Source organism: Pristiophorus japonicus, chromosome 7, assembly GCF_044704955.1.
Source record: "Pristiophorus japonicus isolate sPriJap1 chromosome 7, sPriJap1.hap1, whole genome shotgun sequence".
Lineage (NCBI taxonomy): Eukaryota > Metazoa > Chordata > Chondrichthyes > Pristiophoridae > Pristiophorus > Pristiophorus japonicus.
The window spans coordinates 13,191,297-13,208,158 of NC_091983.1; positions in this window are offsets into that span (position 1 = coordinate 13,191,297).

Here is a 16,862-nt window from a genome sequence, read left to right on the forward strand (position 1 = left end):
GCACTGGTGTTGGATCTCGTCATCAATGTCTGCTCTTGTTGATAAGATGCTCCTGAGGTATGGGAAATGGTCCATGTTGTCCAGGGCCGCGCCATGGATCTTGATGACTGGCTGGCAGTGCTGTGTGGTGAGGACAGGCTGGTGGAGGACCTTTGTCTTACGGCTGTTTAGTGTCAGGCCCATGCTTTCTTACGCCTCAGTAAATACGTTGACTATGTCCTGGGGTTCAGTCTCTGTACGTGCGCAGACGCAGGTGTCGTCCGCATACTGTAGCTCGATGACAGAAGTTGAGGTGGTTTTGGACCTGGCCTAGGGACGGCGATGGTTGAACAGGTTCCCACTGGTTCTGTAGTTTAGTTCCACTCCAGCGGGGAACTTGTTGACTGTGAGGTGGAGCATGGCAGCAAGGAAGATTGAGAAGAGGGCGATGATGCTGCCCTGTTTGACCCCAGTCCGGACGTGGATTGGGTCTTTAATGGATTCGTTGGTAAGGATCACGGCCTGCATGTCGTCGTGGAGCAGGCGAACAAGAAACCATTGTGCAGCCTAAACTGCATGGCTTTCTTGGGATGGTCCTCTTCTTTCAAACACCTCAGTGATAGAATCATAGAAATTTACAACACAGAGGTCGTCATTCGACCCATTATGTCTTTGCTGACCAAAAAAGAGCTATCCATCCTAATCCCACTTAACAGCTCTTGGTCCGTAGCATTGTAGGTTGCAGCACTTCAAGTGTGTATCCAAGTACTTTTTAAATGTGGTGAGGGTTTCTGCCTCTATCACTCTTTCAGGCAGTGAGTTCCAGACCCCCACCACCCTCTGGGTGAAAAAAAGTTATCCTCAACTCCCTTCTATTCCTTCAACCAGTTACTTTAAATCTATGCCCCTGGTTATTGACCTCACTGCTAAGGGATAGAGGTCCTTCTTATCCATTCTATCTAGACCCCTCATAATTGTATACACCTCAATTAAATCTCCCCTCAGCCTCCTCTGCTCCAAAGAAAACAACCCCAGCCTATCCAGTCTTTCCTCATAGCTAAAATTATCCAGTCCAGGCAAGATCCTCTGTACGCTCTCTAGTGCAATCACATCTTTCCTTCAATGTGGATACCATAACTGTATGCAGCATGCTAGCTGTTGCCTAACTTGTGTTTTATACAGCTCTAACATAGCCTCCCTGCTTCTATATTCTATGCCTCGGCTAATAAAGGAAAGGATCCCATATGCCTTCTTAACCAGCTTCAGGGATCTGTGGACATGCACTCCAAGGTCCCTCTGTTGTTCTACATTTCTCTGTATCCTACCATATATATGTATTCCCTTGCCTTGCCCTCCCCAAACACATTACCTCACACTTCTCCAGATTAAATTCCTTTTGCCACTGTTCTGCCCACCTGACCAGTCATTGATATTTTCCTGTAGTCTACAGCTTTCTTTCTCATTATCAACCACACAACCAATTTTTGTATCATCTGCAAACTTCTTAATCATGCCCACTACATTGGTCTAAATCATTGATATATACCACAAAAAGCAAGAGACCCAGTACTGAGCCCTGCAGAACCCCACTGGAAACAGCCTTCCAGTCACAAAAACTGCAGTCAACCAATACCCTTTGCTTCCTGCCACTGAGCCAATTTTGGATCCCATGGATTTCCCTTGGATCCCATGGGCTTTTACTTTTCTAACCAGTCTGCCATGTAGGACCTTGTCAAAAGCCTTGCTAACAGCCATGTAGACTACATCAAACGCACTACCCTCATCGACCCTCCTTGTTACCGCCTCAAAACATTCAATCAAATTAGTCAGACACGACCTTCCCTTAACAAATCCATGCCGACTGTCCATTTGGAAATCCATTGTTACCAGTACTGGGAGCAAAAAAATAAGAATATTTAACGCAATGGCTCATGAGAACCTACATGCCATCAGAAAAATTGAAGAAAATTGGTTAAGAAATAGATGAAATAATCAGAAATGCATTAACATATTCTGTGTCCTTTCCATGTTCTTCCATATACTTATCATCTAGTGACCCTGGATATCCATTTCACAGGTGTGTGATTACAAACAATCTTTCTGCATGCATTAGCATTGGGAAGTATAATGCAGGATATCCACGCCCCCTATTAATATGGAAATATTTCAGATGGTTGCTTCTTATACCAGCGTTTTCCACCCATAGAAAATGATTCTTGATGTAAAGTGGATGGAGGTTATAGACAAAGGGCCCTAAAAAGGTGAACTCTGGGAGAACAGAATGAGTTAATGCTAAACACCATGGTTAATGCAAGATGGAATAATGCACTGTCAGCAACATAATCTTTCCCAGTTAGCATCTGGTTCTAATTAGTAACTGGAACTGTGCACATCCAGGCTTGTCGAGGATTAATGAAGAGTTGTTTGTTTGCTGACATGACAAAAATGCCTACAGTGACGGTCCTTTATCTTGTCCTGTCCCCGGTGTGATTTACAGCCAGGCAAAGCGAAGGAATACTTCACAAATAGAGCTGGGGGACCAAAATCTTCCCTTGCTCATCTTACTATAGCTATTCGCAGCAAGACAAAATAAACAGTTTTGTAGTTTATGAGCAAATCTGGCTCTCTTAAGTCATTAACAATTTGCTAATTGTAAGGGCTTTGCAATGTGCCTAAGATATTTGTCGGCAAATAAGGGAATCCCTGCACAAAGTGTATCACTCCAGTTGGCCACTGTATCAAATACGAAAAGAGATTTTCCCTCGAGAGGTATAAAAGATGGCATTTTGACACATGGTCAATCTGGAAGTCAAGGAAGTAAAAGATCAGGACAGATCAATCGAGCAGTAGAAGAAAGGGAATTCAGAGAGGGGTCTATGCATCGGTGCCATTCGGCATGGTACTTACTACGGCCCTATGGGCTATCTTACCCACCAGGGATGTTGAATTTAATCAGTGGATCCCAACCCTTAACCTGGGATGGCCACTTCCTTCTCCATGACGTTAACCCTGTGTGAAGCACCTTAGGACATTTTTCTACATTAAAGGCGCTATATAAATGCATGTTGTTATTGTAGTCAGGTCACCATTTGCAATTTCTGATGGCTGTGTGCAGCAGCTGACGATGGTGAACCCAGTCTGAAAGCGTCTGGCAAGAGCAGTGTCTGTAGTATTGCTCTCCCCTAAGAGGTGACAGGGTCTCATGCTCAAACACGTCGCTCTGGTAAGTTTGACCCAAAGATGTTAAAAAAATGCTATTTCTGAAAATGGTTGTTAACTCTCAACTGAATAGGTAGGAATTACATTATATGCTATAGAATCATAGAAATTTATGGCACAGGAGGCCATTTGGCCCATCGTGTCTGTGCCAGCCGAAGAAGAGCTATCCAGTCTAATCCCACTTTCCAGCTCTTGTTGATCAAACTGACTTTTTGCTACTTACACAAAAGCAAAACACTGCGGGTGCTGGAAATCGGAAATAAAAACAGCAAATGCTGGAAATATTCAGCAGGTCAGGCAGCATCTGTGGAGAAAGAAACAGAGTTAACATTTCAGGTTGGTTACCTTTCATCAGAACTGGAAAATGTTAGAGATGTAATAGTTTTACGCAACTCATTCCAATGACTAGTCCGATTTCGTAACCATGAAAAATAATTCTCTCTCCGCAGATGCTGCCTGACCTGTTGAGTATTCCCAGCATTTTCAGTTTTTGCTACTTACAGTTGTCCCTGTCGTCATGTTGTGGCTAGGGGGACCACCAGGTGGTAGCTGGCAGACTTATCAGGTGCAGTGTTAATGAAACCGAGCTTTAATAAATTCCATGACATAGGTGGTGCAATTACGACTGCATACCAGACCAAGCAGCCTAAGTATAAAGACACAAGAAACTTTTCTGAGAGAGTGTGATGTATGTGTTTTGCAGGAAGGGATATAGTCCAACCAGGGATGATGTGGAGTTTGCCTGAGTGTTCTGTAATAACCCGTCACTCCTGGTACAGGAAATTAACCACTTCCATATCTAATTATGCAATCATAGAAAATGCTCAAGACTTCAGGTGACTAGTTGCCATCCTAAGAATGTTTCCAGATCAGAGAAACAGAACCCACCCAAGGATGTGCATTCTGTTTCCATCACACCTATCCCTTTACAGATAACGATGGAAATTTGTATCGAAACAAACAATTGGAAATGCTAACCAAAAGAGGGATGCAGTATTGCCCTGAGGTGTCCTGAGGTTTTGGTGTGGTCTGAAGTGAGAATGTCTCTCTATTCATACTTTGATTTTATTGTAATGATTAAGCATTTTTTTTTAATTCATGTTTCCGTTTTCACTAACCATTCCATTCTTGTTGCAAGAGCAGGAGTATAATACTTGTGATAGAAATTTTATGCCAGAACTATAGCAGAGGTCAGACCCAATGGAGTAGGAATTCAGATATCAAAGACTGAAAGTTCCAGAGAAACAGTAGACAGAGCACCACAATTCTGAAGAGGTTTAAAACTACCAGTCTCTGAAATGGACACAGTATCAAAACCAATGACCAGCTCACTTAAAGAGGGATACTTTGGGGTTACGCAGAGAGACAGAGCAAAGAATAGAATGGTTAGTGAAAAAGGAAATACGAATTTAAAAAAAATGCTTAACCATTACAATAAAATCAAAGTATGAATAGAGGGGCATTCTTACAACAGGCCACACCAAAAGCCTGCAGCCGGGATTGGGCGTATAGTGGTAATGTTACTGGACTAATGATCTGAAGACATGAGTTCAAATCCCACCATGGCAGCTGGGGAATTTAAATTCAGTTAAATAAATCTGGAATAAGAAGCTAGTGTCAATAATGGTGACCATGAAACTACCAGATTGTTGTAAAAACTCATCTGGTCCAAGGAAATCTGCTGTCCTTACCTGGTCTGGCCTATATGTGACTCCAGACCCACAACAATGTGGTTTGACTCTTAACTGCCCTCTGAAATGGCCTAGCTATTCAGTTGTATTCAAAAAGGACTGCACTGTAATATATACACCTGTGAGTATGCTCACAGGTTGAAGCAGGTTGGGTGGCGCCAGAGGAGCTGGGGCGGCACATGTCCTGGGCTGACGTCCAGCTCGTGGCCAAAGCCATCGAGTCGCTAAAAATGGCACTGGGCCCTGATTCCACTGCGTGTTCAAGAAGGCTCAAGCACGTGGGGCGATCCCGTCCGAACTGACCCCAGTCCGATGGAATTCCTCATCGGTGCTTAGCCCTGAAACCTTCCTCGGGAGCCGCACCCGCCTTCGGGAAATCCCCATCATTGCTTTCAGTTCTGCACGGAGGGGATTGCTGTACGGGCTGCTCTTGCACACCCTCCATTTTGCCATCCTAGTCTGTTGCCCGGACATGCCATGGCACATCATCTTGCTGCCCGGAGGAGGCATGGTTCTCCAATGGAGGGCTCTCTACGTGGGGGACCTCCCTTTATTTATTGGGGACTTAGCCTGAGGCAGTCCCGTGCAATAAGTTTTTAAGTTGGTTCATGGACTCCCAGGCCACCTGCAATTTCTGCGGTCTGGAAGAATCCATGTTCCACATGTACATTCAATGTGTGAGATTGCAGCCCCTCTTCCATTATTTGAAGGGGCTGCTCCTCGATTTCTGGCTGCACTTCAGTCCCACGCTTTTGATCTTTGGACGCCTGGTGCGGAGGTGAGCAGGCAGGTCGGAGGCCCCCTCATAGGACTGCTCCTGGGCCTGGCCAAGGTGGCCATTAACCGGTCCAGGCAGTGGGCAGTCGAAGGTGTCATTCAGTCCGACTGCTTGCCTCTCTTCCACGGCTACGTTCACGCCAGGGTGTCCCTGGAGATGCAGCCCACGGTGTCCACCGGTATGCTCGCGGCCTTCCGCAAAAGGTAGGCACCGGAGGGACAGGAGTGTATCATTACCCCCGGCAACCAAATTTTAATTTGAGCTAAGTTTCCATTAAAGTTTTATTTGGAAATTTGTGGGTTCTAGTGCCCAAAAGGGGGCACTGATTTAAAGTTATATACAACATAATTGTAGAGCTGTTGAGTTGGGAGTGGCTTAGCCAGTCATGTGATGTTCACAAGCCTCAATAAAACCCCAGCCAGTTGGGTTCGGAGGATTCACGATTGGGCAGGTGATTGTGAGCCTAGTGAATGAACTGGTAATGTGTAGTGTGATTGTTAAACCTTTTGTTAATAAACCAACTAGTTCTTAATAGCAATGTGTTGCTATGAATTCTTAAGCAAAGAACCCATGAAGCAAATACAGAACATTAAAGGAACCGCTATCTTCTCAATGGCAATTGGGGACGGCCTTGCTGGCGACGTCTACATTCCATGAATGAATAAAAAAACTGCACATGTGTGAGAATGCAGTTGTAGCCAAGATTAACTGATTCAATAACTATTTGTCTTAAACTGGTATAGCATTAGTGTTAAATTACACATTTACTCTGTTGGAAATGCAAACACTTTTACTAAATTGAAAAACACAGCCTGCACTATATTTTCATGTGACTGCATATATTAAAATCTGTTCAGCTTCCTGGAAAGGCTTTGAGCCTTGAAGTAAATTGTGTAGATTTTATTTTTGATTTTAGAGTTAGCAAAGCATTTCAATTATTTTTTTTAAATGACTGAAATCTCGTTGCTAAATGCCAAGGTTCAGAGGGCCTAGGCTCAACTGCAAACGCACACCGAGCTGGGAAAAACTCAAGACCTAAGCACAAGAGAAGAATGCGACAAAATACAAGAAGAAATGAATAAACTTGTAGAATGGGTGTGTAATTAGCAAATGAATTTCAATATAGCTAAGTGTGAGGTAGTATATCTTGGCAGGAAGAATAAGGAGGACACACACTGCTTGGAAAATAAAAGTCTAAATGGGGTAGAGTAGAAAGAGATTTAGGGCTATATTATCAATGATGTCCCAATGACTGTGGCCACTGCCACGGTCAATGTCATGCTGTTGAACATTGGGATGAGGGTACTTTTTCTTAGGCGGTCCCTCGGATCGAGGATGACTTGCTTCCATGCCAAAAAGGGATGAATTCAATGAGTTCACAGGTGTTTCAATGAAGGACCGAATATTCCAGATCCCGAACTGCATATTGAAAGGTGGAAGATGCCTGTGGGTGGGTTTTTTTAATGTATGGTGGCCGTTGAACACTAGCCACCACACAGGCTTGACAGAGCTTGGTATTGGTCCAATGGCAAGTGTTAACCAAGATATCATAGTGTGGGCTGGCCTGTGCTGCCCCTGGGCCCAAGCCTCTTCTGGGCCCCGAACTCACGCCTCTCATGGGCCCCGATCACATCACTCTGCAATCTCTCGCTGCTCCTTCGCCCCAACCTTGCCGCTCCTGCTGTACCTGCCCACGCTCCAATCCACCGACCTGGGTTATGGTGACGTCCAATCCAGTTGCCCTCTTCACAGCTGTTGCCCTCCCGGACCAGCTCGCGCTGTACCCTGGAGTGGCATGTTGTCACGCTGCTCCCAGGCCACTGCTCGCCGCTCCTTTTAAGGCCCCGACTAGCCACTGATATTCCCACGCAGATTGGGGCCACCACACTGCTCCCAGGCCGCCACTTGCCGCTCTTTTTAAGGCCCCGACCAGCCACTGATGTTCCCACGCAGGTCGGGGCCACCACGCTGTCTTTCATAAATCATGATGCGGGTACAACCCACTATTGGCAATGCCGCGCTCACTACATACGCCCATGAGTTCATTTTAACGGGCAGAAAATGGCACAGCTCATTTCCGCAACCATTGTTTTAAGCTCGGGCCCAGGTTTAGTGCACTGAGCCTTGACACTGGGTTCCACTATATTTACCGTTGATGAACACCGCTGAAGGTAGCTGTTTAAGAAAGGAGGGAGAGAGAAAACGGGGAACTACAGATCAGTTAGCCTGACATCAGTAATAGGGAAAATGCGATAATCTATTATTAAGGACGTGGTAACTGCACTTAGAAAATAATAATAGGATTGGGCAGAGTCAACACGGATTTATGAAAGGGAAATCATGTTTGACAAATCTGTTAGCGTTTTTTGAGGTTGTAACTAGCAGAATAGATAAGGGGGAACCAGTGGATGTGGTGTATTTGGATTTTCAGAAGGCATTTGATAAGCTGAACAAAATTAGGGCTTATGGGATTGGGGGTAATATACTATCATGGATTGAGGATTGGTTAATGGACAGAAAACAGAGAGTAGGAATAAAAGGGTCATTTTTGGGTTGGCAGGCTGTAACTAGTGGGGTGCCACAAGGATCAGTGTTTGGGCCCCAGCTATTCACAATCTATATCAATGATTTGGATGAGGGGACCAAATGTAATATATCCAAATTTGCTGATGATACAAAGCTAGGTGGGAATGTAAGTTGTGAGGAGGATGTAAAGAGATTTCAAGGGAATATAGACAGGCTAAGTGAGTGGGCAAGAACATGGCAAATGGAATATAACGTGGAGAAATGTGAAGTTATCCACTTTCGTAGGAAAAATGGTGAAAGATTGGAAAATGTTGGTGTTCAGAGGACCTGGGTGTCCTTGTACACGAATCACTGAAAGTTAACATGCAGGTACAGAAAGCAATTAAGAAAGCAAATGGTATGGTGGCCTTTATTACAAGAGGATTTGAGTAGAAATACATAAGAACATAAGAAATAGGAGCAGGAGTAGGCCATACGACCCCTCGAGCCTGCTCCGCTATTTAATACAATCTTGGCTGATCCGATCATGGACTCAGGTCATTTTTCTGCCCACTCCCCATAACCTCTTATTCCCTTATCGGTTAAGAAACTGTCTATCTCTGTCTTAAATTTATTCAATGGCCCAGCTTCCACAGCTCTCTGAGGCAGCGAATTCCACAGATTTACAACCCTCTGAGAGAAGAAATTTCTCCTCATCTCAGCTTTAAATGTTCGGCCCTTTATTCTAAGATTATGCCCCCTAGTTCTAGTCTCCCCCATCAGTGGAAACATTCTCTCTGCATCCACCTTGTCAAGCCCCCTCATAATCTTATACGTGATCTTATAAGATCACCTCTCAATCTTCTGAATTCCAATGAGTAGAGGCCCAACCTGCTCAACCTTGACTCATAAGTCAATCCCCTCATCTCCAGTATCAACCTAGTGAACCTTCTCTGAACTGCCTCCAAAGCAAGTATATCCTTTCGTAAATATGGAAACAAAACTGTACGCAGTATTCCAGGTGTGGCCTCACCAAACCCTGTATAACTGTAGCAAGACTTCCCTGCTTTTATACTCCATCCCCTTTGCAATAAAGGCCAAGATTCCATTGGCCTTCCTGATCACTTGCTGTACCTGCATACTAATCTTTTATGTTTCATACACAAGTGCCCCCAGGTCCCGCTGTACTGCAGCACTTTGCAATCTTCATTTAAATAATAACTTGCTCTTTGATTTTTTTTCTGTCAAAGTGCATGACCTCACACTTTCCAACATTATACTCCATCTGCCAAATTTTTGCCCACTCACTTAGCCTGTCTATGTCCTTTTGCAGATTTTGTGTGTCCTCCTCACACATTGCTTTTCCTCCCATCTTTGTATCGTCAGCAAACTTGGCTACTTTACACTCGAGTTGTTAATATAGATTGTAAATAGTTGGGGTCCCAACACTGATACCTGCGACTCCCCACTAGTTACTGATTGCCAACCCAAGAATGAACCATTTATCCCGACTCTCTGTTTTCTGTTCATTAGCCAATCCTTTATCCATGCTAATATATTACCCCCAACTCCATGAACTTTTATCTTGTGCAGTAACCTTTTATGTGGCACCTTGTCAAATGCCTTCTGGAAGTCCAAATACACCACATCCACTGGTTCCCCTTTATTCACGCTTTTCGTTACATCCTCAAAGAATTCCAGAAAATTTGTCAAACATAACTTCCCCTTCATAAATCCATGCTGACTCTGCCTGACCGAATTTTACTTTTCCAAATATCCCACTACTGCTTCTTTAATAATGGACTCCAACATTTTCCCAACCATTGTTCTGACGAAGGGTCATCGATCCGAAATGTTAACTATGCTTTCTCTCCAAAGATGCTGCCTGACCCGCTGAAATTTCCAGTATTTTCTGTTTTTATTCCAGATTCCAGCATCTACAGTATTTTGCTTTTGTACTAAGGAAGGATATACTTGCCATTGAGGGAGTGCAATGAAGGTTCATCAGACTGATCCTGGGATTGGGAGATTGTCCTAGGAGGAGAGATTGAGCAGATTATGCCTATATTCTCGAGAGTTTGGAAGAATGAGAGGTATGATCTCATTGAAACATACAAAATTCTTACAGGGCTTGACAGGTAGATGTAGGGAGAATATTTCCGTTGGCTGAGGAGTCTAGAACCAGGGGTCACTATCTCAGAATAAGGGGCCGACCATTTAGGACTGAGATGAGGAGCAACTTCTTCATTCAGAGGGTGATGAATCTATGGTATTCTCTACGCCAGAGTGCTGTGGAGGTTCTGTCTTTCAGTATATTGAAGACAGAGATTGATAGATTTTTGGATATTAAGGGACTCAAGGGATATGGGGATAGTGCAGGAAAGTGGAGTTGAGGTAAAAGATCAGCCATGATCTCATTGAATGGCGGAGCAGGCTTAAGGGGCCGCATGGTCTACTCCTGCTTCTAATTCTTATGTTATGTACAGCTAATTTGCGTACAGCAAGCTCCCACAAACAGCAATGTGATAATGACCAGTTCATCTGTTTTAGTGATGTTGGTTGAGGGATGAATAGGGGAGACTTACCCTGCTCGTCTTCAAAAATAGTGCTGTGGGATCTTTTACATTCACCGGAGAGGGCAGATGGGGCCTCAGTTTAACGTTTCGTCCGAAAGAGGGCACCACCGACAATGCAGCACTTCCTCAGTACTGCTCTTCTGAAATTGCAGCGCTCCATCAGTACTGCCCCTCCGACAGTGCAGCGCTCTCAGTCCTGCCCCTCCGACAGTGCAGCGCTCCATCAGTACTGCCCCTCCGACACTGCAGCACTCCCTCAGTACTGCCCCCCGACAATGCAGCGCTCCCTCAGTGCTGCTCCTCTGACAGTGCAGCACTCCCTCAGTACTGCCCCTCCGACAGTGCTGCACTCCATCAGTACTGCCCCTCTGACAGTGCAGCAGTCCCTCAGTACTCGTACTGGGCGTGTAAGTCTAGATTTTGTGCTCCTACTGAGCCACGGTAGACACTTGTGTATTTCTTCTCACCCCGCGTTTATGTATCTAGTGCTTATCTTGAGTTCGTGGACTGCTGTCTTTGATTTTCCTCCCAATGGAAATAATCTAACTAAAGCTTTCAGGAGAGGCGGGTTACTATTGCGACATGATGCCCGAAACACCACACTTGCAATGGTAGTTGTGGACAAGTCACAATGTCAGTGGAATTCTTAAAGAGGACAAATAACTTAAAATCAAATTATGTGGGATTCAAAAAGAATGTTAATGTCTGATGAAATTTGTTATTTTTAACCAGGCCTTTAAGATGCTTTACAAAACTTACCTCCTTGACTCACCTGTCCTTATGTGACTCGGTATCAATTTTTTCTGTTCACACTCCTGTGAAGCGCCTTGGGACGTTTAACTGCCTTAAAAGGTGCTATATAAATGCAGGTTGTTGTTGCTTCTGTGCAGATTTCTTTCTTGCAATATTTTTGAAGGAAAAATAAAAAAGCAAATGATTATTTAAATTGGGAGAGATTACAAAATGCTGTGAAGCAGAGGGATCTGGGGGTCCTTGTACATGTAACACAAAAAGTTAGCATGTAGGTACAGCAAGTAATTAGGACGGCAAATGTCCTTTATTGCAAGGGGGATAGAATATAAAAATAAAGAAGTCCCATTACAACTCTACAGGAAATCCTGCTACAATTGTTGGTGAGACCACACCTGGAGTAGTGTTGGTTTCCTTAATTAAAGAGGAAGGGATATACTTGCATTGGAGGCAGTTCAGAGAAAGTTCACAAGGTTGATTCCTGAGATGAGGGCGTTGTCATATGAGGAAAGATTGAACATGTTCGTTCAATACTCATTGAAGTGTAGAAGAATGAGAGGTGATCTTATTGAAACATATAAGATTCTCAGGGATGTTTCCTCTTGTGGGGGAGTCTAGAACTAGGGGGCATAGTCTCAGAATAAGGGGTCACCCATTTAAAATGGAAATGGGGATGAATTTCTTCTCACAGAGGGTCGTGAATCTTTGGAACTCTCCTCCCCAGAAAGCTGTGGAGGCTGGGTCATTGAATATATTTAAGTTGGAGGTAGACAGATTTTTGAAAGATAAGGACGTCAAGGGTTATGGGGAGCGGACGGGGAAGTGGAGATGAGGCCAGGATCGGATCAGCCATGATGTGAGAAATATGCCAGTTTAAGCCAATTTCTGGTCACTTTAATAATCAGGATCGACTGTAAAACCAATCTGGTGGATATATTGTGTTTAATCAGAGTTTAAGATGGAATATAACACATTAGCTAAATAGCAAAAACATACAACCGTAACAGGTAGTTGATACCGATTCCGATCGGATAAACGGCTGGCGCACATATCAGTTCTCTGGTTTAATAACTCTTTCTCTTGTCAAGAGCTTCCTTCGGTAAAGCATGAGATCACTCTTGAAAAGTGTTCGACCAGCTAAACTCCTGTTCTGCTCTCCCCTCACACCGTCTGTGACTACAAGCTTCCAAGAGGTCACTTTTAATCTGAATATTGACAAGATCTTTTGACCTCTGGAGGTTCCCCTAAAACCTTAATATCCAATAAGACTTCTAGTTCTTTGTCTCGATCCTTGTTTCAAGAACCCGCCTTAAAGATATTTTCCGATTTTGGCCATTTGTCACTCTGTTTACACTAACGCAGGATCTCTTCCTATGGAAATCTCTCTTATCTCTCTCTTCCTGATCCTCTCTTTGATCCCAGAGGCCAAACCAGAAAACTGCTCGTTATCTCTTTTATGTTTATGTTAACTCTTACAATTTCCATCGATTCTAAGTCTTTTCTAAACAAATTGTCTTCAAGATATATAAACAAACTGAAGTTTTAACTTGAAAACTACAGTTAATGGTTGCCATAGTGCACAATACTATAACATCTCAGCAAGGTACCAAGACATTAGCATTTCTGAGCATCTTCATAGACAATTCGTCTCCAGTTAAACAACAATTTAAATATAGCTTTCATACCAGTTTTATACATTCGTAACAGTTTTATACATTTTTAGGAATCCCTGATTTCTAACAATGATCTTATTGAATGGCGGAGCAGGCTCGAGGGGCCAGATGGCCTACTTCTGCTCCTATTTCTTATGTTCTTAACAGGATTATTAGTTTTAGCCTGAGTTTTGCGCGGTACTTATCCGGCAACTGGAGAGATCGGGAGGCGAGGGATGGTCAACCAGTGCCATTTGAGGTACCTGACCCAACAGTATAAGGGCGCACTGTTCTCCCTGTGGCACGCTATCCTATATACTCAACGTTCACAAGAAGCAGCACTTGCCGAGGACCGCGGACGTTTGTGGAGAGCTCAGGGACCGAGCACTGGGGAGGAGCCTGAACTGTGCCTGTAAACTCACTAGACTTTACGGGAAGATAGCCATAGCTTGTTGGGGATCGCGAACCCTTGCCTCGAAAATTTTGGGGGGAAACCCACTCATTTAAAGCTTCCAAACTTTGTACCCTTGCAGAAGAAGCATCAATTCCATCGGTTAGCTTAATGGCCAAGAGGGCATAGCCTACCCTGTAGCCCTTCCCCCTCTATCCCCTCCGCCTCTATCCCTCTGCTTTTATCAGGCGCAAGAGTTTTCAGGACATTTGCTGGGCAAGATAAGGGTAAATGCCACAATCTTGCCCTTGCAAATGTCCTCGCTCCCGAGATGCGGAGGATCTGTCGAGCTCCATCTCCAGGGACACCCTGGCGCGGATGTAACCACAGAAGAGAGGCAGACAGTAGGGCTGAATGATCCCCTCGACCACCCGCTGCCTGGACCGGTTAATGGCCATCTTGGCCAGGCCCAGGAGCAGTCCTATGAGGATCCCCAACTACAACTATTTTTTTGTAAGAACTTTTAAATCAAGTAACCCCTTTTTTTGAGGGCACTAGAACCCACAAATCCAAATTAACATGGGAACTTGATCAAATTAAATCAAAATTTTGTTCCCGGGGATAGAAACATAGAAAATAGGTGCAGGAGTAGGCCATTCAGCTCTTCGAGCCTGCACCACCATTCATTAAGATCATGGCTGATCATTCACCTCAGCACCCCTTTCCTGCTTTCTCTCCATACCCTTTGATCCCTTTAGCCGTAAGGGCCATATCTAACTCCCTCTTGAATATATCCAATGAACTGGCATCAACAACTCTCTGCGGCAGGGAATTCCACAGGTTAACAATTCTCTGAGTGAAGACGTTTCTCCTCATCTCAGTCCTAAATGGCTTACCCCTTATCCTTAGACTATGTCCCCTGGTTCTGGACTTCCCCAACATCGGGAACATTCTTCCTGCATCTAACCTGTCCAGTCCCGTCAGAATTTTATATGTTTCTATGAGATCCCCTCTCATCCTTCTAAACTCAGTGAATACAGGCCCAGTCGATCCAGTCTCTCCTCATATTATCTCCTCAGTCCTGCCATCCCAGGAATCAGTCTGGTGGACCTTCGCTGCACTCCCTCAATAGCAAGAACGTCCTTCCTCAGATTAGGAGACCAAAACTGAACACAATATTCCAGGTGAGGCCTCACTAAGGCCCTGTACAACTGCAGTAAGACCTCCCTGCTCCTATACTCAAATCCCCTAACTATGAAGGCCAACATACCGTTTGCCTTCATCACCGCCTGCTATACCTGCATGCCAGCTTTCAATGACTGATGAACCATGACGTCCAGGTCTCGTTGCACCTCCCCTTTTCCTAATCTGCCGCCATTCAGATAATATTCTGCCTTCGTGATTTTGCCACCAAAGTGGATAACCTCACATTTATCCACATTATACTGCATCTGCCACATGTTTGCCCACTCACCTAACCTGTCCAAGTCACCTTGCAGCCTTTTAGCGTCCTCCTCACAGCTCACACCGCCACCCAGCTTAGTGTCATCTGCAAACTTGGAGATATTACACTCTATTCCTTCATCTAAATCATTAATGTATATTGTAAATAGCTGGGGTCTCAGCACTGAGCCCTGCGGCACCCCACTAGTCACTGCCTGCCATTCTGAAAAGGACCCATTTATCCCGACTCTCTGCTTCCTGTCTGCCAACCAGTTCTCTATCCACATCAGTACACTACCCCCAATACCATGTGCTTTAATTTTGCACATCAATCTCTTGTGTGGGACCTTGTCAAAAGCCTTTTGAAAGTCCAAATACACCACATCCACTGGTTCTCCCTTGTCCACTCTACCAGTTACATCCTCAAAAAATTCTAGAAGATTTGTCAAGCAGGATTTCTCTTTCATAAATCCATGCTGACTTGGACCAATCCCGTCACTCCTCTCCAAATGTGCTGCTATTTCATTTTTAATAATTGATTCCAACATTTTCCCCACTACCGATGTCAGGCTAACCGGTCAATAATTACCTGTTTTCTCTCTCCCTCCTTTCTTAAAAAGTGGTGTTACATTAGCTACCCTCCAGTCCAGAGGAACTGATCCAGAGTCGATAGACTGTTGGAAAATGGTCAGCAATGCATCCACTATTTCTAGGGCCACTTCCTTAAGTACTCTGGGATGCAGCCTATCAGGCCCTGGGGATTTATCGACCTTCAATCCCATCAATTTCCCTAACACAATTTCCCACCTAATAAGGATTTCCTTCAGTTCCTCCTTCTCACTAGACCCTTGGTCCCCTACTATTTCCAGAAGGTTATTTGTGTCTTCCTTCGTGAAAACAGAACCAAAGTATTTGTTAACTGGTCCACCATTTCTTTGTTCCCCATTATAAATTCACCTGAATCTGACTGCAAGGGACCTAAATTTGTTTTCACTAATATTTTTCTCTTCGCATATCTATAGAAGATTTTGCAGTCAGTTTTTATATTCCCAGCAAGCTTCCTCTCATACTCTATTCTCGCCCTCCTAATTAAACCCTTTGTCCTCCTCTGCTGTATTATAAAATTCTACCAGTCCTCAGGTTTGCTGCTTTTTCTGTCCAATTTATATGCCTCTTCCTTGGATTTAACACTATCCTTAATTTCCCTTGTTAGCCACGGTTGAGCCACCTTCCCCGTTTTATTTTTACTCCAGACAGGGATGTACAACTGTTGAAGTTCATCCATGTGATCTTTAAATGTTTGCCATTGCCTATCCACCATCAACCCTTTAATTATCACTTGCCAGTCTATTCTAGCCAATTCACGTCTTATACCATCGAAGTTATCTTTCCTTAAGTTCAGGACCTTAGTCTCTGAATTAACTGTGTTGTTCTCCATCTTAATAAAGAATTCTACCATATTATGGTCAGTCTTCCCCAAAGGGCCTCGCACAAGATTGCAAATTAGCCCTTTCTCATCACACATCACCCAGTCTAGGATAGCCAGCCCTCTAGTTGGTTCCTCGACATATTGATCTGCAAAACCATCCCTAATACACTCCAGGAAATCCTCCTCCACCGCATTGCTACAAGTTTGGTTAGCCCAATCAATATGTAGATTAAAGTCGCCCATAATAACTGCTGTACCTTTATTGCATGCATCCCTAATTTTTTGTTTGATGCTGTCCCCAACCTCACTACTACTGTTTGGTGGTCTGTACACAACTCCCACTAGCGTTTTCTGCCCTTTGGTATTCCATAGCTGCACCCATACCAATTCCACATCATCCAAGCTAATGTCCTTCCTTACTATTACATTAATTTCCTCTTTAACCAGCA